The 27,780-nt window shown below is 35.1% G+C and overlaps 1 protein-coding gene across 3 annotated transcripts in view; it reads right to left on the reverse strand.

Moving 5' to 3' along the window:
* Positions 1 to 27,780, reverse strand: part of CALCRL (calcitonin receptor like receptor) — a 103,809-nt gene that overhangs the window by 65,880 nt on the left and 10,149 nt on the right. Inside the window, exon 2 of one of the 3 annotated variants that reach the window (XM_082841371.1) lies at positions 18,370 to 18,437. The exons of the other annotated variants lie outside the window; for them this stretch is intronic. The gene's annotated coding sequence lies outside the window, so the exon portion shown is untranslated. The remainder of the gene's footprint in view (positions 1 to 18,369; positions 18,438 to 27,780) is intronic. 3 annotated transcript variants of the gene reach the window in all.

A 27,780-nucleotide genomic window follows, 5' to 3' on the forward strand; every position in this document is an offset into this window, starting at 1 on the left:
AAAAGGGGTTTTGATGAAAACCTAGAGAACAGTGAGCATAACCAAGGGAAATTCTCAAGATGTCTGTCCATCACACTTAACATTTCTCAATCAGCCACCTCACCTCCTATGAAGTCCTTTTTTAAAACCGCTCCTCATATGACTCTTTCAAGTTGCAGTAATCTTCACCTTGCTACTCTTCTCTCTCTCACTGACAAAGTTCCTCACAACTGCTTAACGCTGACAGTTCACCTCCTGACTCTTCAGGATGATCTGCTGGAAATTCCTTTGGGAAACACTGACTTCTCATGGTTCACTGTTGGTTCTTATTGAAAAGGTGACAATGGCAAATATTGTGCTGGCTATGCTACTGCAACACATTTTGATACTGTTGAGGCAGCATTTCACCTATGTCTACTTCAGCCTAACAGGCTGAATTATATGTTCTTACATGGGCTTGTACTTTAGCCAAGGGCAAAACTGTCAATATTTATACTGATAGTAGATATGCTTTCAGAGTAGCTCATGATTTTGGAATGTTGTGGAAGCAGTGTGACTTCTTTACTTCCAGAAAAAATAAAACAAAAAATGACCCTTACGTTCAGGAATTACTAAATGCAATTATTGCCACTTTAGCTATTACTAAGATTCCAGGGAATTCTAAACTTGACTGCCTGGAAGCTAGGGGAAATCATTTCCTTAAAGGAACCAACAGCAGCCAAACCTCTGTCATGGTCAAAAGGGATATTTCCCCAAATGATAAGTTATAAAAACTGGCTAGAGAAGCCCAACAATTGGCCTAAGAAAAGGAAGAACCAGATTGGAAATTCAATAATTGTTGCTTTGACAAAAAGAGAAGGCTCTGGTTTGGACCAAAAAACAACCCAGTCCTACTGCAGACTCTCAGATTCTCATTCCTCACTGTTGTACATGCATTAAACCATTGGTTTACTGACAAAATGATAGCATTCATGAATCAATATGGGTGGGGAAACATTAACAAGGCTACAAAAAGTGCTTATGTCATTTGTCCCACTTGTCCAAAATACAACCCAGGGAAGCCTGTTTGTATTGCTCCTGAACATTTTAAACTTCCTAATGGATCATTTGAGGTCTGTCAAATGGATTTCATAAAATGTCCTCTGTCTCATGAATATAAATAAGTTTTAGTCAGGGTCTGCATGTTTTTACACTGGACTGAAGCCTTTCCTTGCAGACAGACTACTGTAGCAAAGTCCTTTTGGAAAAGATTATCCCTACCTGGGGGACTACTCTCAAATTTCATAATGATCCAACAACTCATTTTACTGCTCAGGTACTTCAACAAGTCTGTGTTATTTGGCCGGTTTTACGCTTTTACTACACTTACCACACTTGATCTTCTGGTTTAGTTGAATGCACTAATAGCAGTATTAAGACTCAATTGGCAAAGTTTGTGAGGCCCTCCAAATACCTTGGCCAAAAGCATTGCTGTTGGTCTTTCTAAAGATTAGATCCACTCTTTTGGAACTCATAGAACTTTCACCCTTTGAGATAATCACAGGACACCCAATGCATTTGGCTCCTGCCTCTTTTGACCAACAACTTATAAAAGGAGAGATACTCCAGTATTACAGAGGTCTAACTGCCTCTATTAAAAATAATCATGTTTTGGTAGCGCAGTCTTTTCACAGTGTGTTTCAGGAGATGAAGACCTTAAGCATAACACCTTGCAAACTGGAGATTACATCTATTGGAAAAGATACCTACAGAAGGCTCTCTTCAACCTCACTGGAAAGACCCCTATCAGGTGCTGCTAACCAACCTTTGTCCTGCCAAATTCTAAGGAACAGACTCTTGGATTCACATGACACACCTAAAGAAAGCACCAAACCCTGACTTACAGGCATATCATCTGGTGACCTGAAAGTAAAGATTTCCAAGAATTGAAGGAAACAACATCTGATGAGATAGCTTTCCCAAGATATCCAGACCAGGCCTTTTGCAAGTTCATCTGCCAAACCTTTGATTATGACATAACACTTCAGATGACTGTGATCCTGATAGCATATGGACCTTAAATAAAAATTACCTGAGAGCTCTCCTTCCTACCGCTCATTTTTACTTGAATATGACCTCAATAGGTTTCCAATTTGTGCATTTTCCCTTTAACAAGGGACACTATACCCAGGAAATATTCTTCCTGGCATTGAGGGACAAAAAGCCACTGAAACTGGACTCTTGACCACAATGATTTTAGAGAAAGATCGTGCTCAAAAATGGGAAATGTAGAAATTAATAAACAGAAACCTCAATTAAAATAGAGTCAGGAGGACAGAAGCAGTTCTCACACCCTACAACTATAGCAAAACCCAACAGGAAGAAGAAAGACTTCCTCTTTTTTCCTTGCAAGAGTTCAGCCAATGAGAGACTGCCATAACTCAGCCAGTGAAAAGCCATGGACTCTGTTTACTATAGCCTTCCCAAATTCCTTTTCCCCTCTATAAAAGAGGTCTCCTCTCCATTTATTGTGGGTGACTTGCATGTGGCTTGCCAGGATTGTAGACCCTGAATTGCAGTCCTCTGCTGATCCTGAATAAACCCTTTTTTTTTTTTTTGCTGTAGAAATAACTGGCAGTCTATTCGTTTTATGTCAACAGGATGCTTAGTTTTTTACTTAGGGAATAAACCCAGTTATTACTTGGGATTAATTAAAAAGTTTCCAATAACTCTTACCGATTTCAACTCCATTTTCTTTGAAAAATTTCTTAGAAATTCTTGGCATTATGGAGTAAATTTTCCCCCCCTCTCCAAACTTATTCTGTTGAAGATATAACCCCCAATGTGACTGTATTTGGAAATGGGGCCTTTAAGGAGGTTATTAAGGTTAAATGAGGTCCTAAGTGTGGCTCCCTAATCTGATAGGACTGGTGTCCTTATGAAAAGAGAAAGAGACACCACGGATGCTCACATACAGAGAAAAGGCCGTATGTGGACATAATGAGAAGGTGGACATCTGCAAGCCAATAAGAGAGTCTCAAGAGAAACCAAACCTGTCAACACCAAGGTATTGAACTTCCAGCATCCAGAACTGTGAGAAAATTAATTTCTGTTTCTCAAGGCTCCCAGGCTGTGATTTTTTAGGGTAGCCCTAACAGACTAATACAGTTGGGTTGAGTTAGTTCTCAGAGCTAGAGTCTAAATAAAACCTGAAGAAAAATTTCCCAGAATTTCATAAAGGTATTTTAAAAATTATCTAATTTTAAACACTTCCTTGTTGATAAATATACCATTTCGTATATTCAAAATTAAAACAAAGAAATACATTTTCTTTTGCTAAAGAGCTATTATTTAAAGAAAATATTTACTGTATGTGAGGTTAAATTAAAATGCATTAAAAAGGCCTTCCTTAGATTATTTTAACTAGAGGTATAAATCTACCACTAAAGGATCTATGCTATCTGACTGAAGGCATTATGAAGATAAATAGCATAATATTAAGCCATTAAACATAGTTTAAAAAATGCTATGATTGATAACTATTAGTTCAGGAGCCACAAGCTAATCTTTATGGAAGCAGAGACTGGCTCATATGCCAACTTAACCTCTGTTTGCCCTAATAATCAATGAACCTTCAGTTGCCACTCTCACACTGAAGTATATACATTCCTAATAGAAATTACTCTAAAAGCTATAAAATGAAATAGATACTAACATTTCTAAATAGATACTAACATTTCATAGTAAGAGCATTAAAAATAATTTTCATATAGTGCTTGAAGTTAATTAAATCTGCTGATATTTCATGTGTTTAAAAGATTGTATCTTTGCCAGATGAATTTAAGAGAAAAGTTTCTGTCTTTTGTGTCAAGAACCAGTCTGATTAAAAGAATCATTTAATGAACTAATTCTGGAAGAGATGAAATTTCTTTCATGAATTTATAATGCATTTTACTGTTCATAATGCATATCTTGGAAAAATCTGTTCTTTAATGAACCGCTGTTTTTTCAAAGTATAAAAATGACATTGCAATGAAACTGGTTGAAGGTACAGCTCAAATAGGCTAATGGTCATAATTATATTTCTTCTTCTGAAATTTTTTAAAAGGAAAGAATTGGACCAGTAGGGAGAGGCAGCTGTCCCTATGATGAAGATCATCGTAGAGCATGATTCTTTGCCAAGTTTCACCTATTTGCCTAAGGCCACAAATAAAACTCAGGGCAGGCTAAAAAATTTTTTTAAATCTATTAAAAGGATACATTGAAAGCAGATATGAATTCTTGTCAAATACTGGCTAGAGGAAACCAAATCATTAAGGGCCTTAGGCAACTTAATTTGGAATCTGAACTTGGCAGGAGATAACGTGAGTTTACATTTCAGGAGTACATATGTTTGAGTGGTATCTTGAGTAAAAAGAAAGAAGCATTTTGAAATATACGTGTAAGTGATACAAGAGAGTGGAGGTGTGGGGAAAGGCTAGTGTTCAGAAAGGAAGATGAAAGAAAGACAATCTCTAGTATCCACTCTCAGATTATTTACACATAAATACAGTAACAATACATGTCTAGAAGTTTATTTTAAGTAGACTTAAGATATCAGGATATTGAATGCTTTGCATGGGTTTTGAGAAAGGATTAAGGGTTTTAAAGCCATTTGAGAATTTCCTCTGAACACATTAGAGGGAGGGTATCTGTGAATGATGACTTACAAGAATTTACATGTTACCTTTCTTAGGTAGAACTATCTAAACCATGAATAGATTAATCCTTAGGGTTACATAGATCAGTAGCGGGACCTCCCATGTGGAAGTAGCTATATTCATTTTTTCCCATCTGAAAATAACTTTGCTAGGAAATATCACATACCTCCTTATTGCCAGGTGACTCATGTAAAAGCCCAAGGTACCTTAAATCAGCTGGGTAATCCCATAGTTCACTTACAATTTTCATAAATTCAGACACTTTGAAATCTACTCTTGGCTCCATACTAGTTAAATATTTATCTTAATTTATATCTAAATAAACTTTTCCATAATTCTTGTGACTGAAATCTTGTTAGACTGTAGAAGCCTCTGGATAGCAAGTCGTATCATCAATAACCCCCAAATTTCTAATTTTGTCTGCGCCTTAGAACGTGCGACCTCCAGCATCCTGCAAAGTCCCACATAACTCTTGAAATCTCTAAGGAAATGCTTCATAGGCCAGTCTCTTTCGTAGGGCCAACACACACCCTACTTTGTCTAGAACTCTGACCTCTTTATTCTATGCCCTCTGTCTTTAGAATCACTGGAAGTGACTTTACTCTTGATATTTCTTACTGCTTCATCCTGAAAATGATAGCACAAAGGCACTATCTCCTGATAGTGAAGGCTCTCAAAGCCTTCAACTCTTGGGGCCAGAGACCTGTTGTGTTCTGTGCAGAACTGGTAGAAAATGGTCTTTAATATTACCCACTGCTGTGTTGACACCTGGGATCTATCCAGAGTTTTACTAATACTCTCATGAAAACGTTTCCTTCATCTTTAGCTCCCTAGCAGCTCCACCCGATTCATGCCCCAGTAAAGCATAGGTGCCATGCCACCCTCTGAGTTTTACGTCCTCATCATCGTAGGTTAGGTCCCATAAAACAGAACAAAACAACCCCCTCTTTTTTTCTTCAGCAACATTCAAAGTTCCCTGCATATTATTTCAAGCATATAGATGCTGGTAGGGGAAAAGGAGGAAGTGGGGAAAAGGAGGGGTATTTGGACTAAGCATCCCATCCTAGTTCCACTAACTAATAAAGGGAGAGCAGAAATTGTCAGAAATTCCTTGAGGTAACATTCAGAAATCTATTAGCAAAGGATCAAAAGTAGATAGTAGGAAATAAATCATTATAAATCAAGTCTTAATTTGGTGTTATTTGCAACAATTGAAATCAGAATTACAGGATAATTTAAATAGTAATAGCTACCATTTACTGAGTGTTTACTGTGTGATAAGCACTGTCCCAGCCACTGTAAGCATGCTACCATATTTAATTCTAAGAGTAACAAATTATTACACTCTCTCTTTTATTTTTCCAGATAAGGAAACTCAAAGTCATCTCACTAATGCAGTGAACAGCTAGGACTCCAGACTGTTACTCTGACTTCTAAACATACACTCTTAACCAGAACTTTCTCTGGACCCTGATGTATTTCACCCCCCCAAATAGTCACTGGCTATGCAGATATTTATCAGCAATATTTTAAAGTTTATGTGAAGCACATGTTCTCCCACAGAGCAAAATTATCACTGAAAGACCAATGTTTATGGAGTAATCCCTTACTATGTGCCCACCATCATGCTAGATCCTAGAGGAAGGATATTAAAATGAATAAACCTCACCATTCTTTTACATTCAATTTTGTTTCTCTGCTTATATTAAGAGCATTAAAGTATACTTCAGGGGAAAATGGACCATATTAAATAATGTTATGTAATTTCTACCTTGAAATTGCTCATTCTATGAGCAATCACATAAGACTTGAGATCTTTCTGACTCCAGAAGGGATCTCTTTTTCAGAATTAGAAAAACAGTATACAACATGACTTTTGGAAGTATATGCATTGCATGTTATTATTTATATACTTTGGAAGTATATGCATTGCATGTTTATTATTTAGTATATGCATTGCATGATTAAATATCACTTTTTCACAATATAAATAAAATCAATTTGGTACAAAAATTTACTTTATAGTTGAGGACAAAATACCAAAGAAGTGAAGTGTCATGATCACATTCACGCAACAGGTCTGAGGCAAAGGAGAGACTAGAAACATGTCTCCTAACTCAAATCCCTTTGGGTACTCTATGCTGTCACTGGGAACTTATCCCAGGTATGCAAAATCCTGTGAAATGAGCTAATAACATCCTCAGTATAAAGTATGAACACCTAACTATACCCACACGTGATCAAGTGATCTTTATTACTGAGATTTCACTTGAAAATTAGTATTTTTAGACTAATGTATTTACATATGGGTTCAGGCAGATTTAAAAACCAATGACTCAAAAGAGTTACATTTAGTGAACAGTGTGTGCTTTATCTTTGTTTTTGTCTACTTCACCAGTGTTTGAAGTCAGCTTGATGCTCCTGCTAACAAGTCCAGCTTTATCTTGTGTAATATGTATTTTTTCAACGTAAATACTAATTGCATAATAATTTCTTAAGGCCCTGGGGCTAAATAGGTCCAACTTGCTACATAAAGAGAGAAAAATAAAATAAAATGGCAGTTGAGAGACCTCATATAGACAGAGTGGTTACAAAGTCTCTAAGCACATGTGAATGCCCTCTGTTAACTGAGTGGTACCCTCATCGTGTCAGGATATGGAGAGCAATTTCAGAAAGTTATTTGATAGGGCCACATTTTTAAAAATAGAAATATCAATCACGCTGCTTATTTGATCAGGGTTTGAACTGAAACTGCATGAGAGATTCTGTGGCAACAACTACCTGAAATTTAAGATACATCAGCATATTATGTGATCCCAGTTAGAAAATAACTTGACAATTCAATGGACAATGGATAGGACATGAATCCAAAAATGGGGTAGTTTTTTGAAGTCCAGATTTAACCGTACGTGACAATTTGTTTTAGGGCATCATGAAAGAAGACTTATCAAATCTGTCAATAATAGTGATGATCTTAGAGTCAATATCAGAGGATGCTTTGTTAAGTTCCAAGGGAAACATATAAGAAAATGTCCAGAAGAATACGGGGGAAAATTAAATTTGTGTGAAGAGTGGAGTGTTGCTTATAGATAACTTTAAGGGACATGATTAGGTAGTTTGTGGGCATTTTATAGAATAGTATAAGTGTACTGAAGTAAAATGGATACTAATTCTGTTGGTGACACCAGATTACTATTTTGTTTCTTTTAATCAGTCTTTTTATTTACCTGATTCTCAGTTTTTCATTTTAAAAATGTGGGGTTGTCTCAAAAAACTGTAAGGATCCATCTAGTCCTACAAAGCTATGAAGCTAATGTATTAGAAGATTGAATATAGGGCTTTTTAAAGCTCTGTACCTGGAAACGGCACCAAAGACTTCCAAGCAATAGAGCTGTAATAGAGAGAATAGAAATTACAGTTTACATTACAGTATTTAGGTGGGACTTGTAAGAGAAAAAATAACTCCTCCCTGTTCACTACTAAAAATTTTTAAAGACGCAGTTAACCTTCAAAGACAATAATAGAAACTAACAGACGTTAAGAATAGAGTATAATAGAAGAATTGTTCTGGCTACAAAGATATAACTTTCCAAACCAGCCACTAAAAGTGTGAACCAAAAATATCGCCTTATTCTTTTTAATTTAGTATGTCTTTGTGAACAAACACACCTCTTTCTCTTTATTTTCATTGCATGTATTTTTTCTCAGAATGCATCTGAATTTCCGCTAATGTGTTTCAAGTTACACGTATGTATGTATGTATGTTTGTGTGTATTCATGTATAATTTCCACCAAATAGTCTATGAAATACCAAGTAGAATCTGAGAATTTATAAAAGCATACAATGTCTTTTTCCCCCAGTAAAGAAAACACAGAAACTATCTTAATAGGATATTGTTGAGGTATATGTTTATGATTTGGCTGAAAGATGAATTCTAAGGTCTGCTATGATTCAGAAAACTTACTCTTATGATAGTAAAATTCATTCTAAAGTATTTTGTGATTTTATGTGTATGCATGCATTAATGTTTCCAGTAATATGGCAATCTTTGTGTCATAGCACTGTTTTCTGGATCCCTTATTAAATGTCCACAGGCTTTGGAAAAAATTGAGAATAAATACACAATAATAAATTTTTCAGGAAATATGTAACTAAGATTAGCACACTCTATAAAACGGAATCCCAAATGATTTGAAGTTAGAGTTTGTTACTAATTTTATAGTAAATGTGAAAAACAAGTTTACTCTATGTGTGAGATAACAAATAATAAATTCAGCATGGCCATAATCTTTTCTTTATAGATAGGAGGTCTCTTGCTTAAAGCCTAATTAACAATAGCCAAATTTTATTTAAAAGATGTGGATATGCCCAATGACGTAATTTTTACCATTGGCAGTTGACAGTTACTGGTTACTCAAATTTCTCTCACTTAAGGTGATATTTGGTGTCATACAGACAAAACATTTGACAGAGAAGTGTTGAACTTTCATCTGGAGGTTTTGATTTCTCTAAAACAACCTAAAACAGTAATAGTGCATCTGTCTTGTGTTATTGTTGCCAGGTATATTTGCCAGGCTCATTGAATTATAGCATTCGTTTCCTTTAAATCCAGGGTCTGTTTCTCATTGGTAGAAATGCTTTACATTCAGCATATTAAAAGCTATAATTATCTGTGTTGCGTTTCTCTTTGTCTTATATCTACAGCAGTCTGAGAGAGCACAGAACTTTTAGTCACAGCAGGAACTTCCTGTAAAATACAGTAAATGACTGTGGTTTCCTCATATGCCACACCCTTTATTCTTCCTAGGTCCTAGGCATTTCTCCACTACTTTAGGTAGAAATGTGGTCACTTAAACAGGAGTCAATAAATGTAAATGTGTTTTCATTTATTTTCAATAACTAGTAGATGTATAAATATCATTAAATTTATTAGCAAGACTCTATACATTAATGGAATAAGCCAAAAAGTGGAAAGGCTTGCCCATCTGGCCATTTATAAATATATTGTGACTGATGGATTAACACAGACAGAAAGTTAGATAATCTAGGAACGTTATAAATATGGGCAGTTTAGGAAGAACCGTCTCAAAGTTAAAAACTAGCAAAATTATGACCCTGACATGTATAAGTGAATTGTGGCATAGGCTGATTGATAATTTCACTTTGTTGTGTTCATGTTAGGGTCTGCATAATTGGGGAAGAGGGAAAATTTTGTCAAAATTGATCTATTCCATAGAAAGGTAAATAATTTGCTTTGAAAGGAAGCTTAAGGAAGGCCTGGGAGATAGGGTGAAAGACAAATGAAAAAATAATAAAATATCTAAGTGAAACACACAAGGTTTCCTGTAGGGGGAGAGAGGTGCTTTTTTTTTTTTAATGCACGGTTTTCCTACAGAGGGGAAATCCACACCCTAATGACTGTTAGAATTAATCTGGAGTCTAATGGACTCTGGCTGAGATTTGGTTGAGGGGTCTGATTTTTAATCATAAGTATGGGTCTATCCCATTAAACAAGCTTTTCAAATATGATAAAAAACCCTTTCAAGATAGGTACTCTTTGTTCAACTGATTGCTTTTTTTTTTTTTTTTGGCGGTACGCGGGCCTCTCACTGTTGTGGCCTCTCGCGTTGTGGAGCACAGGCTCCGGACGCGCAGGCTCAGCGGCCATGGCTCACGGGCCCAGCCGCTCCGCGGCATGTGGGATCTTCCTGGACCGGGGCACGAACCCGTGTCCCCTGCATCGGCAGGCGGACTCTCAACCACTGTGCCACCAGGGAAGCCCATGATTGCTTTTTTATATGGGTCAATGCATCTTGGAAAAAAGCTGTGGAGTTTTCCCACATCTAACGACAACCTCTTATGTTTTTGCAAATTATAATGTTCTTCATTATCAAAAATAAAACTTCATTATCAAAAAATAAAAGTAAGTTATTTGTTAATCATAAGTTACAAATATAAATTATTACACATAGAGCTATAAGCTCCAGTTGCAAAGGACCTTTCTTAACCTCCTTATAATTTATTATCCTTAACAACAAAAGAGAAGCCCTTATGGTATCTTCCAACCCACTGCTTGCAAAGCCTTATATTTATTTTCTTACTAATAACAGCAAGAGCTCATTTCCATGTGATACGTGTAGTACCTAGTCACCTTATCCCAGATCCAATACATCCTCCTGTAATTAAGTCAAGAACATAAAGTTAGTTGTTTTGGTTACAGATCCATGGTACAATGAAAGGTATGATATTATAGCTCATCCTATTTTCATGATAAAAATGCTATATTCATATATATTAATAAACTTATTTTAAGTGTACTTTTCATGGAAGAGGGAATGCAAAGATGAATTAAACATGCCAATCTAGTGCAGTGTTCTAACTTTTCTGTTGACACTATTTATAAAGTAATTTTTTTAAAAACTTCACTCATTTAAGTTACTAGGTCATTTGCAAAACATAATTCTGGGCACATTTTAAATGATGACATTTTAAACTATGACTGATATAGTATTCTTTTTCAATGAAATGTAAATGCAACAACAATTTAATACCTACACAATCATTTGTAGAGAAATGAATGCTCTCTTGTTGACAGTTGGAAATTTTACTTCATTTCTTAATCTCATTGACATCATATTCTACTCCACTATCCATCTTTCCCTGATAGAATTTTATTCTACTGAACTATATTTTTATTTTTCAAATTCTTTTAAATGACCACATTGAAAGAGAGCAGGAAAAAGCATAATACAGAAATAGAAGGAGTAAAGACAGAGTGGAGCAGGAAAGATGGAGGGATGTAGAAATAGATCACTGAGTGAGCAGGTGACACTTAAAAACTATAATGTTGCAATATCTTCCTTTTCCTTTGAAGTGTTTGCATGGCTACTATGCAAACCTCTCCTAATCTTTTCCTAGCAAAATTTTCAATGAAGTCTTCTCTGCTCAAAATCTTTTATACAGCAAAATATGTATACCTAGGTTGAAATTTCATTAAAAAAAATCCTATCTGAATGAATGTTTTAAAAATCCTTCCCAATTGCATTACCATTACAATTTTTATTAGAAATAATAACACTAATAACAATGATGATAATAGTAGCTAAAACTTTTGGAAGGCTTACTCAATTTCAAGCCATGACCTAAGCACTATATACTTCTGCCTCCACTTCCATCAGTTCATGTACAGAGTGGCCACCAAGTCTGGAAACACCAATGATACATAATAGATGATATGCTACTTTATATTATAATACATGAAAAAATAATATTTACCTTTTCAGACTATATGATCACATTATTAAAACATATAAAGTAGGTACTGTTTATCCCAGGTTTACCTTTGAGGAAATTGAGGCACAAGTACGTTTATTAACTTCACCAGACAATTAAAAAAATTGTTTGATTCAGGATTTGAACCAGTTTGGCTCTAGAGTTTATACTCTAGATGAAAACATAATAAATTTATTATAAATTTTGATACATAATTTTTAAACACATAAAGTAAAATTTTATTAGAAATACATCATTAATGAGATGAAGAAAGTGGGAAAGTCATGTGTCCTTTTTAAGAAGGCTTGGCAAACATCAGTGTATCCATCATCCCTGTCCCCTCATTTATGCCCTAGGAGATTGTTACATCCTGCAGAAATGCTTTGTAGTAAGGCTCAGAAGGGTGAAATAGTGCATATGTGTATGTGTGTGTGTGTGTAAAGAAGTAAAAGGAGCACTATGAAAGAAAAAGTGAGAAGTGGCCTGAAGCTTAGACCTTAGTAATTTTCTGTGGCAGATCAGTTCTAGGATGGAGTTCAAATGAAGGTTAAGAATCTGGAAATTGATTTCTGTAAAACAAGCTGTTTCTGCTTACTCCTTAGGGGTATGCATACCCCAGTTTGTAGATCACTGGTTTAAAGTGTAAGACATATTAAATGAAGAAATTCAATTCTACCAAAAATAAAAATGCATTGCATTTGAGAACTATTATGCTGGGCACTGTAGTGAGAAAAATGAATCAGACAAATTGTAACTTAATATAAAGCAAATGTGAAAAGGACAAATGATAAGTAAATAAATGTATGAAAGTTTATAGTGTCTATACTATATATAACATGGTTCCCGTTAAACTTCAATGACAACTTATTTTTACTTATTAAATTAAATATTAAATAATTGTCATTATTAACAAATTGTTACCATAACTTATTAAATAATGCTCATTAACATTGACACCAGAATTCTTCTTATAGAAGGAATTATATTTTTTTTGTAAAATACATCAAAAGTGACATGGGATAGAACAGCCACATGGCCATAAATGTTAGCAGTTGCTCAAATATAAGAAGCAGAAATCTCCTCTTCATGCTTCAAGATTAGAAAATGTATTATTTTCACTCCTAAAAGGGAAGAAGGAAAATGAGTGATAAAGAAGAAGAGCGTGGATCCAGAAAGATGGAAAGAGGCTGGAAATAGATAAAATATTGGAAGAACCAAGTGACCTTTTCATTTTTTTAACATCTGTATTGGAGTACAATTGCTTTAAAATGGTGTGTTAGTTTCTCCTGTATAACAAAGTGAATCAGCTATACATAACCTATATCCCCATATCTCCTCCCTCTTGCGTCTCCCTCCCACACTCCCTATCCAACCCCTCTAGATGGACACAAAGCACTGAGCTGATCTCCCTGTGCTATGCGGCTGCTTCCCACTAGCTATCTATTTTACATTTGGTAGTGTATATATGTCCATGCCACTCTCCAAGTGACCTTTTTAAAATGGTGATGTCTACCACTTGATTTGAAATTGTTTGCATTGCTAATCTGTGAATCTCTCCTGAATCTTTCATATGAAAATCTGCAGTGAAGTCTACTATGCTCAAAAACAATTTAGTGTATGGAATTTTTTAGAGATGTCAAAGAAAGGACTATTTCAGGGATCAATGCAAAGTAGAACAACTTTATGCACTAAAAGGCAGTCTGATTAAAAGTAAGTTAGCAGGGCTTCCCTGGTGGCACAGTGGTTGAGAGTCCGCCTGCCGATGCAGGGGACACGGGTTCATGCCCCGGTCTGGGAAGATCCCACATGCCGCGGATCAGCTGGGCCCGTGGCCCATGGCCGCTGAGCCTGCGTGTCCAGAACCTGTGCTTCGCAACGGGAGAGGCCACAACAGTGAGAGGCCCGCGTACTGAAAGTAAGTTAGCAAGGTGGTTTCAGAGAAGTGTATTTGTAAAGAATACCACCATTTATAGGATGCATAATAATACGGAAATCTCTTAGAGATTCAAAAGAATATTAGTAGACATTTTTGGCACTGGATATGAGAACCCCAAGTCACTGGATCAATAACAATACTGAATTATTGAGGTGGTGTGTTATACTTAGGTTCATGCTTTATTTTGCATGTGAGATATGTAAGTTAACATAAATGACAGGTATATATAGCAAATGTTCCTCATCGTTTGTGCTAAACTCATATTGTTGAATCCATAATTTTTTTGAATGATTTTTATTGGAAACATGGCTCATTACACAGAAAGATGAGAATAGGTATTTTTTGGACATTCTAACTGTTAGAATATTTCATCTTTTGACTCTTTTAAGAATTACGTTTAAAAATATATGTAAATGGAGTGTAACCTTTAAAATAGTTTAAAAATAAAAGATAAAAATAATTTTTTAAAATACTCAAAAGGATTCCAGTTTTTAAAAAATATATATATGAGGGGCTTCCCTGGTGGCGCAGTGGTTGAGAGTCCGCCTGCCGATGCAGGGGACGTGGGTTCGTGCCCTGGTCTGGGAAGATCCCACATGCCGCGGAGCCGCTGGGCCCGTGAGCCATGGCCGCTGAGCCTGCGCGTCCAGAGCCTGTGCTCCGCAACGGGAGAGGCCACAACACTGAGAGGCCCGCGTACCGAAAAAAAAAAAAAAAAATATATATATATATGTTATGTATTTTTATACCTACTTTTTGTAACAGGTCGTTAATTATGCCTTCTAGAATAATGATATCTCTTAGTTTACCTGTTTTTAACTCTGTGCAATAAGATAGTGTGCTATAAATTTTTCAAGGGACAGTAAGACAATCATGCATGAAGTTGATCTATAAACATAGTTTAAACAGTAAAGATATAATTTCCAGGGAGCATTTTAATATAATTTGTAAACGTACTTATTGAGTTTACAGGCACTAAAAGATGTACTACAAAGAGGTTTAAAATAGCTCTTTACAGATGCCTCTGTATTGTAGCTCGGGGACAAGAAAGACGGACATGCCAAATTAAAGGACAAAAGACAGAATGTAAAATGTACCCTTTGGAGATAGAGATAAAACCATGAGCCACAGTGCCTGGGAAGAGTTAGAATTAAGGAGGATCTTAGAGTTTCTTTAGAGCAACTTTCTGGGTTTTTTTTTCTTTTTTTCAGATTTAGTTTAATCTCCTATTTTACGGATGGGGCAGCCAAACTCCCGTCTATTTATGTGACATGCATAAGTCAAAAGCTTAGCTAGAAGGAGAGATGTGCTACACACCAGACCAGCCCTCAGTGGCCAGTATCTCATATTACACACCCGTGGCCCCCTTGCTCCTTGGGTACCCTTACTGCCTTACCAGATGAGATGTAGGAACCAAAGCACTGACAACTTGGGGACTTATATGCTATGGTCTTGGATTGGAGAAAACTAACACGCTTATAGGATTCCTCTTTTAAAAAAAACAGCACCAAATCATAAACTCAAAGTTAAATGCAGGGTCTTAAAAGGGTCTTATTCGAGTGAAAGTCCTGGAATTTAAGTTTCATTAGTTTAGTGGAATATGAATACTTTTTAGTTTCCAAATTTACCTTAATTTAGTTCTTACTGTTCTAACCAACTGGACTCACTCCTGATTGTCTGAACTATTCATATTATTTGCTGAGAAAACTTTCATCTTGCTCTGTGTAAAAATCTTCTCTGATCTTTAAGAAACAGGCACTTCTCCTGCATGGAGAGCCGTTCTGAAGAAAATATATAATTATCTTATGGACATAAAATGATTTTTAATAAATAAAGAGACATTTGTATTAATATATACAAAACTAAAATGTATAAAGATGCTTAATTTTTCCCCAAATAATGTGTAAATGTAATACAATCAAGATAATAAATAATTTTAAAGGTCAGCTAAACAAATAACAAACAACAATAAGACAAATGTACTCTAGAATCCAAAATAATTTTTGTTAATATAATTTAGTAAATAGAACAATTTAGTTATGTTTCAAATCAGTAATAGGAAGGATGAATTGTTTAATAAAACGTGTTGCTACAACTGTCCATCAATTTTGGGAAAAAGTTTATATCTGAGATTCAGTTTCAGTTGGTTTAAGATTTAAATGTAAAAATGGACCTTTAAATTATTATAAATTTAAAAGTTAATATTTTTACTATATTGGAGTCAAAGAGAATTTTCAATAAGAATATAATATGTTAGTGATAAATAGAAATGGATCCATCTATTGCCAAAATTCAGTCTAGCCAGAGATATTCTCTTTGTTTTTTCCTCTTTATCACCTCTTATCCATTTGTCAAATTTCAGAGTCTACTGAATGATTATGTAAATAAAGCAAAGCAAAAATATTCGAAGTTAGAGGAATTGAGCTATTACAAATCACAGTATTTGTTACAAAGAACTTCAGATGATATTTTATTTCCAGCTCCTGTCTTTAATTCAGAGTAGTTACAGTTAGAGGATCCAGAATCTCAGAGCTGGAATAGACCTGAAGGTCTCACAGTATAACCTGCTTATTTTACAGATTTGGAAGGTGGGAGTTCAGGAGAGTTTAGTGATGTGCCTCATATCCCACAGTAGAGGTAGATGAGCTAAGGTAAGACTAGGAGTTCTCTTTCCTAAGTCTCATTTCTGTGCTTCTTTTATTAGGTTAAAATTAAACCACATGTGAGTCAAACTAATATGATAGCAAACCACAGTCCTGTTTCTCAGTTATATTTTTTAATCTCCCCAGAGATCATTTTTTCAACCTCTTTCTTGCTAGAATTTAAATATATATCCACCTTAAACTCTACTTGTTAGAAATAAAATTTTAAAAATTACCATTAGGCCTATTAGTGTCTCACAAAAAATCTTACCAATACTCTGCAAGTCAGAAATCAATTTAACGAAGAGAATGCAGCTTAAATTTGCACCTTTCATTTTCAAGCCACTTCCAATTTATCTCCTTCAAACTATCCAATATATGTTAGAATTTATAAGGTGGAAAGACACTTAGAAAAAAAAAAGGGTAATCCTCTTAATTTCCATAGGAAGATGACTGGTGCTAACAGATACTGGAAGTCAAAATCAGTTTTTGCCTAGTAAGTGACTCTTTCTCCATTTTCTGCTCTTTCTTGTATGTCTTCAATAAGCAAAATTGGGGCTTTAAAAATTGATCTGGCACCACTTCACATAAAAAAGTTCAGGAAGAAAAATCCAGCTGTCAGATACAAGTAGGCATTTTGAGCATTCAAACCATGCTCTAAGGAACAGTGAGTCATATGAGATGCAATGTGCAAAGGAAGCTGACACATAAAAAGGATAGAACAACAATGATGAGTTCCCAAAGACATGCTGTGGGACAAAGAATAATTATAGAGGGTCTATTTTGGGGTCCAGCAGAATGACTTGGGAATTTAAAATCAGAAGAAGGAATTATGTCACTCAGCTTTGAATTTAAAGTAAAATAATTCAGTAGCCTTTATTTTTCATTAATGCTATTATAGTTTATTGGGACGATGCATGATTGAATTGTTAAATACTTCACAGTCTAAAAATAAGTAAGGACAGGAAAGCTACTTTAATTTTGTCAGGAAGGAGGATGTGAGGTGTAATAATAATCACATAATATCTTATCTGATATGGAACTATAATACTAAATATAAATAAGACACATCTGTCTGCAACAGTAATCTTTTTGGAGGCACCAATGCCCCTGAAGCTTGAAATTAATGCCCAGGATTGAAATTGAAACTGCTTTGCCAGGGAGTTCTAAAAATAGTATCTAGAGCAACTTAAATCTTTAATTCAGCTAACCCCCCATTTTCCTGTTCCCTTATTTATAAATAATATCTTTTTACATTCCAATTATGGGAAAGGTTTACAGACATTTATAAGAATATAATAGTGACTATGTGGATCAGAAAACAAAGAACTCTACAGAGGAAAGGAATTTAGTTCAAAAGAGCAACCTAGCCCTATTATTTTATACAGGAAACATAATTTGTTTTTTATATATGTATATATAGAAACATATACATAGTTATAGTTAAAATAAGATTAGCCATAGACATTATATACGTGTGTGTGTGTGTGTGTTTGTGTGATGTTTGTGGCTAGTACTACCAAATTGTTAATATTAATAAATCTTATAAGAACTGTTCGTATTAATTTAACATTCCTATTCCTCTGGCCAAGGGAAAAAATACATGGGGGATAAGTTCATACCCAAAGGTCCCAAGGAAATGACTTTGTAAGTCTGACAGATGTCCCTAAGCCTGTATTTTGTTAGATTGCCTTTCAAAGTTTTCCTTGATTCAGAAGTTATTTGGAGTTATGTATCATTCTGTGAAATCTTTCTTATGATTGTTAACATGTTCATATTATCCTCAATTTCATTGGAATTTCAACATGTTACTTTCATCAAGTCATGAATGTTCTTTTGTAATATATTCATACTCAATACCTGAAGGTAGGGCCATCCATAGTTTTGACAGGTGGTAGCACAAGTGGCTGGTGTATCATCATAGGACCCTGGATGACAAGAGAACATTCCTGTGAATTTGGTATTATTAGTGGATAGTGGGATTTTACATAACTTAAAGTTATATACTAGTGTGGTTTTTTTTGTTTGTTTTGTTTTTTGCGGTACGCGGGCCTCTCACTGCTGTGGACTCTCCCGTTGCGGAGCTCCGGACGCGCAGGCTCAGCGGCCATGGCTCACGGGCCCAGCGGCTCTGCGGCATGTGGGATCCTCCCGGACCGGGGCACGAACCCGCGTCCCCTGCATCGGCAGGCAGACTCTCAACCACTGTGCCACCAGGGAAGCCCTAGTGTTTTTTTTTAAATCACAAACATATGTATTTTAAATGTCTCATTTTAATGGGAAGTTGGGAGGCGTTGTTTCAGGCACATTTAGGTTGCCACCATGCTGACCTGAAAGTAATCAGGAACTTTGTTCTTGGACCTTATTTCTTAAGAATGAGTATTTTAAGGAGCACGAACATGGAGGATGGTCCCTGTTGTTCAAGATCTTAGCACTAGGGAGAGTTGAATGCCCTGAAATGTTCAGGTGAAAGGTTGTTCCCAGAAGAAATGGTGGCTTGGTCAATGGTTCTGAGAAGGAAATGACATGGCTAGTTCAAAGTACATAAAGAGAGCCAACGTGATCAAACTGGAGTGAATGAGGGGGAAAGAGTGACACAGATCTTGTCAAAGAGGAAGCCAGAGGCTAGACCATGTCAGTAATGAGATTTAACTCTCCTTAAACATAGGGTATCACTAACAGGTGAGATTCATCCACTGCTAAACTGAGTTAACGTATATAAATGTGGTTTACATCATTTTTTCAGCCTCAAAATAAGGTCGAAGGCAAGATATAGCTATAATCTTGTTTACCTTGCTTTGCATTTACACAGTATTATTTGGACTTTAGAACTTCAAAAATATCAAATTTGCATTTGCAAATTTTTTATCTCCATTAATTTATATTGTGATTTGAGAGGCTTTTATTAAACTTGTTCTTATAGATCATGAATTTGCTACTTCCAAAAATAATTTCTGAATGATTGTCAAGGATTTCCATGAAGGCACTAGGGATCCTTACATGAAAACCCAAAAGTATTAAGAAAGCTTATGTTAAAAGCAATCTCTGTAATCAAATTTTTTTATAAATCAAAAAGTTTTGATTACTTTGTAAAATTATTTTGTAAATTTTCACACCATCATATATTTTAATAATTTATTATATATTAAAAGTTGTCTAGTATATGTTGTAATTAGGATCATGACCTGGTCATCTTAAAGACTTGTGTATTTTTACACCAATAGACACTCCACATATATTTAGAATCTGAATTTTCTACAAGCTATTTTGGAAAAAATAAAAACTCCTGTCAGTCTCAGGCTTTACTGGCATTCATATGGAATTCACAAGGTTCAAAGTTGAAGTTTATTTTGAGTATTTTCCCAACTTGCTAGAAAATGCCACTAGAAATAGACATGACCATGGAGTGTTTTCTTTTTCTGCATGGGTCTAGAAATTTCATTTTTCATCCGAGCTGAAAATGCTGTGAAAGAATATTTGCACCTTTTTGGTGATAGGGAATAAGTAAAAAACAAATATGTCAACGATTACTTCTGACTATCAGTAAATTTATTGATGAGTTAACTTTGGTTAGTAAATGCATTGCACATATTAATAAAATATAATGTATATGTCAGCATGGTCTTACTTCCACTTTCCTCTGAAAATATCAGTATCTGTAGTACCAAAAAATAGATTAATATCCAAGAAGAGAGGATACAAAGAAAATAAAGCCTTAATGAAAGTGATAGCGATACCTAGAGAAAACTCAGAAGAAAGCTAATTTTGTGGAAGTAGCACCACTGACTGAAGTAGACAATGAAATCAAAATCAACTAAGCCTTAGAAACACAGAAAATAAATATATTAGGTAAGAATACTGGATAAACTTTCTTGATATTTGCCGTGATGAAGCAAAACAATCAAGCTGGAAAAAAAAATGCAAACCTAAGTGTATTTATTAAGAGGAAATCAGAATCTTGAAGAAATATATTAGTTAAATTCAGCTACTGGATATAAGGGAAATCAAGTGGTTTCCAAAATGTGGAATTACATGAAAGACACAGACTCCAATGCTTTCTATGATATTTTTATGTATAAGAAATAATTTTTACAACAGTAGAAAGAGAGACATTATCTCTTTCAGGAGACGTGTAAGCTCCATGAATGATTTAAAGTAGTCAAAATATTATAAAAACACATAATACTTGTCATGATACATTTGTCCTAACTCATAGAATGTACAACATCAATGGTGAATCCTACTGTATTTTCAGTGGGCATGATGTGTCAATATAGGTTCATTGGTTGTAACAAATTTATAACTTTTGTGGGAGATGTTAGTAATAGAGGAGGGTTGGGAGAGGGGTTATATGGAAAATCTTTCACCTTGTACTCAACTTTGATATGAATCTAAAACAACTCTAAAATATAAAGTTTATATTTTAAAAAGCACACATGCATCCGAATGGAAGTGTTCACTTTCTTCCTCTCTCTTTTTTTTTTTTTTACTATATATTTTTATTTATTTATTTTTGGCTGCGTTGGGTCTTTGTTGCTGTGCGCAGGCTGTCTCTAGTTGCAGCGAGCGGGGGCTACTCTTCGTTGCGGTGCATGGGCTTCTCATTGCAGTGACTTCTCTTGTTGCCAAGCACAGGCTCTAGAGCGCAGGCTCAGAAGTTGTGGCACACAGGCTTAGTTGCTCCGTGGCATGTGGGATCTTCCCGGACCAGGGCTCGAACCTGTGTCCCCTGCAATGGCAGGTGGATTCTTAACAACTGCACCACCAGAGAAGTCCCTTCCTCTCTGTTTTTAAAGAAGATATGTATTTGATGGGGTTTTTGAATAAAAGGAAATGGAAGATTTGGGGTATGATTCTAGGTATTATCAGTCTATGTTCTTGATCATGATGAGAAATGCCATTCACACATACCCAGTTTTAAAAGCAATAAAACAATCTTTCCTTTCCCTGGACCACCTAACCAAAAATAGTCCTTTTCTTAAATAATTATAAGCAAAACATAATTCTACAACATCAAGTCACTGCTACCCAATTAGAAACAAATATTTCAGAGGAAAATTTTAACTTGTTTTACATGTAGATTTGCTGTTACTCATAATTAGGGCAATACAAATTAGAACCACAGTGAGACTATGTTATATCCACCAGGCTGGCAAAAATTTGAAAGTTTGACAGTAATACAAAGTATTGGAAAGGATGTGGTGTCATGGGAACCTCATACACTGTTGGTGGGACTATAAATTGGTACAAGAACTGCTAGGATCCTGAAATTCCACTCATAAATTTATTCCCTAAAGAAACTCAACCATGTGTACCTGGAAATATGTTAAGAAAAATGTTCATTGCTTCATTGTTTATAATAGCAAAATGGTAGAAGCAATCCAAATGTCCCTCAGCAGGAGAAAAGATAAATACATTGTGCATTCATACAATGGAACACTGCAACAGTGAAAAGAACAAACCCAAAATTACACACATTAACAGTGATGCATCTTTGGAACATAATGCTGAATGAAAGAAGAAAGTCTCCAAAGACTATATTCAGAAGTATTCCACTTTCATAAAAGTAAAACTAAAAACATAACACTAAATAATACATTGCTTAGAAATACATATATAGGTAGTCAAGCCATAAAGTAAAGCAAGGGAATGACTAGTACACGTTTAGGCTAATGGTTTACATGTGACTTAATCAGGGAGGAACATGATGGAAAAGATGGGTTCTAGGTATACAGGCATTTATTTATTTAAGCATTGTATTTTTTTTTATAAATTTATTTTTGGCTGCGTTGGGTCTTCATTGCTGCACGCGGGGTTTCTCTAGTTGTGGTGAGTGGGGGCTACTCTTTGTTGCGGTGCATAGGCTTCTCATTGCAGTGGCTTCTCTTGTTGTGGAGCACAGGCTCTAGGCACGCGGGCTTCAGTAGTTGTGGCACGCTGGCTCAGTAGTTGTGGCCCGAGGGCTCTAGAGCGCAGGCTCAGTAGTTGTGGCGCACGGGCTTAGTTGCTCCGCGGCATGAGGGATCTTCCCAGACCAGGGCTTGAACCCGTATCCCCTGCATTGGCAGGCGGATTCTTAACCACTGAGCCACCAGGGAAGCCCAAGCAGTGTATTTTAATAATCTTTCGTATGCACGAAAATTTTAAAGTTTAGAAAGCTTTTGTAGGACAATGTGCAGAGTGTGATTCCTTACTTTGGAATCATGTACTTGATATGGATCTGTGGATCAAAATACATAAAAACGCAATGTAATTCAGATAGGTCTGGGGTGTTGGGTGGGAGATGGAGATGCCTCACACAACACGCATTCAATTTTAAAGTTTATTTCCTTTTGTCAGAATATTGTTAAGTTTAGACCCTTTTTAAGATTTCACAGTTAAATCATAGTATATGTATGATTTAAACACTTTGTGAATTTTACAAGTATGATTTAGGTGTGTGAATTCTATTTGACTTTAGGTTAGTTTCTTAGCTACATGGAGGGAATTTTGGAACACCAATGATGACCAACCTGTGAATCAGTGTATATGTGTGAGTATTTGTGTGTGTGTGTGTGTGTGTGTGTGTGTGTGTGCGTGTGTGTGTGTACTTACCCCCGAGTCCAGTGAAAAAGGAAAGGGTCAGTAAAGTTGTGTTTTGGATTATTACCAAGTTTCTAAGACTTTTAAGTTATAATGATTCAGACATGGAAAATGTGCACCTCAAATCACAAAACTAATAATTCTCAGAGCCAGAATTAGAAGGGAAAGTAATATATATCTTGTTATTTATGTGTAGTTCAGTGTGAATTTATACTTATTATTTCATTATTTAGAAAATTAATTGATTTAAACCTGTGCCTTGTTCACTCTTATTTTGTTACTGTAAATTTGAACCTAATCAGGTTATCATCTCTTATCTCACAATATGCAGTGTAAAGTAAAGGGAAAGTGGTTTTCAGAGCACATGGGACTCAAGTACTTAAGTATCACCTCCCTCTGTATGCTGAGCCACCCCAGATTGATTTGGTAGGTTTGGAATGAGCCAAGAGATTTGCAGTTAACCAAATAAGCTCTGCTGTTTTAAATGTGGTATGATTAATGTAGCCCAATTTCTGGGCTACCTTTAGAGAAACTATCCTAGACAGACTAAGATTTCCCAGTGGGTCAGTCTCTCTGAACCCTCCCCTTTTAAAAGTAGAGTCATTATCTTGACTAATTGGGTGCAAGTCTTAGAACATGATTACCATCCAGGTAATCTTGGAGGTGGTACCACCTGGTACCAGGAGGTGGTATTTGCTTCTCACAACTTCTTCATAAATACTCCTCACCTCTTATCAGAAGGAATAACCCTTAGGCTTAACACTCAACCCCATTCTTCAAACAAAAGAGCAGGTAAATTCTTCATATCCAAAATGTTATACCAAGCAGCTGGAGAGTATTTGTATACTAACTTTTTGTTCATGACCATGTATCCAAAGTATCTCCACATCTTAACTGATGCAGTTCAGTGCTGGATTTTTATTTCCTAACCTTTCTGGCAAATACTATGTCTTATTGAACCAATTTATCTTCTCTTATAGCTTCTCCTTTTATCTTCTCCCTCTTTTCCTCTCTTTATTCTATTCACTCCCTTTTATTTTTCTGGTTTATTTTACTTACAATCCCATCCCTCACTGTGGCTTTATATCAGTTTTTTGACTCAGTAAACAATAATTACTAAGTTAATTACATTATTACAGTCATATATATTTGGTCTCTGAATGAGAATTTTTCTGAATCTTTCCTGTTCTCTGTTCTCCTGATTAGTCTCTAACTCCCTAATCTTGTTCCTTTCATTTCCAGTTTCATCAACTTCTGGTTGAATCTCTAAACCTTTCACCTTGACAGACACTGTCACCGGACCTGACATGGTTTTACTTCAAGGCAGAAAAGTTTAGGATTTGTATAGTTTTTAAATTATATGTTTAAAAATATGCAATTAAAAAATAAGATCCATGTAAACAAGGAGAGCACATCCACTCCTTTAGAAACAAATGAGGTGAGGACCTAGTAAGTAAGAGGAATTAGTTAAAATAGAACTAATCAGAGAATTGCTAGTAATGTTTGTGGACAACATCATGGATTACAAAATTGATTTATGGTTATATTCCATGCTATAGGCTAGCAAGCTATTCCTCTAGAATAGAGACACTTTAACAGAGTCAAGGAGATCCAGTATATAAGAGCTGAAGAACTACTAAAAATGATAATGAATTTTGTTCTATACCCTTAAATCCAATGTGCAATGAAGAGTCAATTATAATAATTAGTGAAACTTTTTTGACAGCAATTTTGTTAGACTTACTTTAGTATTAGACAATTATTCAGTCTTCAAAAGAGCTTTTTCATCCTGCAAGTAACACTCTATTAGAAAAGGCTCTCAAGAATACATGGTACCTCTGCTGAATCTAGATGAGAGTAAACAAATGTTTTGGCATTGCCTTCTTCTGAACAGGACTACTGGGAGCACCCATTTTTCATTGTAGGGACTGATTCTAGCTTGAGAAAGTGTGAAGTGTCTCTGCTCACTGTGAGAAATTAGTTATTTTTGCGCTCCAATTTCTTGAACTGAAAATTCATTATTATTCTGTTAATATGTAAAGCGTATTTTAAGTGCCCTTTCCACCATTTCATCAAGCCCTTCTAGATTAGAAATTGTCACATTTTGGTCTTTTAAGTTATTGTTGATTTCAGCTTTATTTTATTATTGTTGTTTTTAAGCTACTTGGGACAAAGAAAATGTAGATTATTGGATTGTCATGTTATATATAAACATACCAGAAATTAATTGAATGTAGAATAATTCTTAAAACAAATACAATTTTTTTAGGGTATTATTATCATTTATGTTTTGTAATAGTAACTTTATTATACGTTTACCATTCAATAATACCACATAAAGTCAGAAAGTTCAAGAAGACTTAAAGAAGAAGCTATTTCACAACTTACTTTTATGTTTTGAACAATACTTCATTGAGGACAGAGCGTTGTTTAATCCAAGCTAGTTTGTTGCTTGTGGTTTAAAATCCAGTCATATTAGATAATATACTGAAGGACAGTAAAGTTACAACCTTGACCCATTTTATACACATATTTTTTTCTGAATACTATGGACATATGTTGAGAATCAGTCTTTTTCTCAAAGGAATATTATTATTTCCCTGAATGATATACATTCTAGACTCAGAAGAAAAAAAAACTCAACAGTGATATTTCTAGGTGAATGAATGACTAACACCTGTTTTAAAAGAAAATAAAGTTAGCTCTATGTGTCTCAAACACATGGAGAATCTTAATTAGAAAAGTATTGTTATAACTTATGAGTTGTGTCAATTAAAAGATACATTTTGTGAAAATTCATCATTAGGCTTTCAAGCAAATCATGATTTTATTTAATGACAAGTATGTATTTTAATTTATAAAATAGTCCTTTGGCTTTAAGTTTAGAAAACTTTCAAAGCTATACAATGATGAAAGGGCATTGACAGTTGGCACACTTTAAAATTATCTTTAAATATTTATAAATCAACACTTAAAAGCTTGATAAATTATAGATTTACAAATATGTAACTCTTCACTTATCAAATAGAGGTATAATTTTTTGTCAATTAAACAGGAGTTGTATTCTACCCTATATGCTTTATTAAAAGACTGATTTACTTTCTTTCAATTTCACTGCTAAGGGTTTTTTTTTCTCCTTCTATAGACTTTTTAGTGCTATTGTCCAAAAAGGCAACAAGTAATGGAGGAAGACTTTTGTTGGGAGGCAACAGTGGGCAAGTCTGCCAGTTTCAACAAGAAATTCTGCCAATTTCAGCCATTGTTTGGCCATTTGGGGAAATGCTTCAACACTTTGTGTTAAAACACTGACCAGCCTTCTCATTTACCCCAGTTTGAAAGGTCATGCTTTGGAATTCAGTGAAACCTGAACACTAAATACATTACCGAAAGCATCTTTATTAATTTATTTTCCTTTACAAAGACAGTGAAGGGGTAAATATTAGGTTGACCTAAGAATAATGAAATGCTAATTAGCTTCTGAATATTTTCTCTTTGGCAATGTGTAGTGATTCTAACACCTTCAAAATTTCAGCTCTGACATCTACTGTGTACTGCATACAAAATCACAGAGTTACTAGTTTTCTGTGGAGACTGGTAGAAAGAAACATATTCATTCATTTAATCATTTATTAAGCAATCTTTAGCACCTACTAGTGCAGGCACTTATTTAGGTGCTTAGGATATATTAGTGAAAAAAAAAAAATAGAAGTGCTTGTACTTGTAGAGCTTACATGTTAGTTGCATGGACAGAAAATAAATAAAAACAGAAAATATGTAAATTATAGTGGATGGTTTGTTGCAAGGTGATTGGTGTTATAGGAAAAAGCAAGAACATGCTAAAATAGCTAAAGATGAACAATAGGGTTGTGGTGGTATAGGTGTAGGTTTATCTTAAATAGTGATTAGTTTAGGCCCCATAGAAAACTTTTTACTTGAGCAAAGACTACAGAGAGGAGAGGGACCTAGGCATATGGATATCTGGGAGAAAAGCATTCTATGCTCATTAAAAGAGACTCAGATAAGTTTTAATCCCTTCTTAGATAATGTGTTGACCTTCCCTTAAATTTATGCCAATTGATATCAGAAGTACTAGCAAGAAGTAAACTTGTCTGGAGGTGAAGGACTCAACAAAAGAAAGAAGAGCTACTAAAATCTGGAATCCAGGAACTACACACCCACAAATAAGAACAATTAGCATTTTTTTTCCTATTCAGGTGCTATAATGATGCATATGTGATTAAGAGTAAAGAAGACATAATAAACTTAGAAAGTTACTCAATTCATTCAAGTAAGTATTCCTTCACTAATTTCTATTATAATTTTGTATTAGTAAAGTAATATGATACACAATGGTCTTTGTTTTATTTATATATTTATCATTTATTGGCCACGCCATGCAGTTTGCAGGATCTTAGTTCCCTGACCAGGGATTGAATCTGGGCCCACGGCAGTGAAAGCGTGAGTCCTAACCACTGGACCGCCAGGGAATTCCCTGATCTTTGTTTACTACAAATTTAATTCCAAGGAGTTAGTCAAATTGGAATTGATATACTGTGATAGCTCTCCAGATAGAAAAGCTTACACGTTGTATTTACAGACTGCTTCCCTTTCGTGATAATAAAATTATGCAGTTATGTGTGGAAGAAAAACATAGACCAAGATGTAGGACAATCCTTGAAGTCTAAATGA

The sequence above is a fragment of the Leucopleurus acutus genome (genome assembly GCF_964270905.1).
Source record: "Leucopleurus acutus genome assembly, chromosome: 6".
Taxonomy (NCBI): Eukaryota; Metazoa; Chordata; class Mammalia; order Artiodactyla; family Delphinidae; genus Leucopleurus; species Leucopleurus acutus.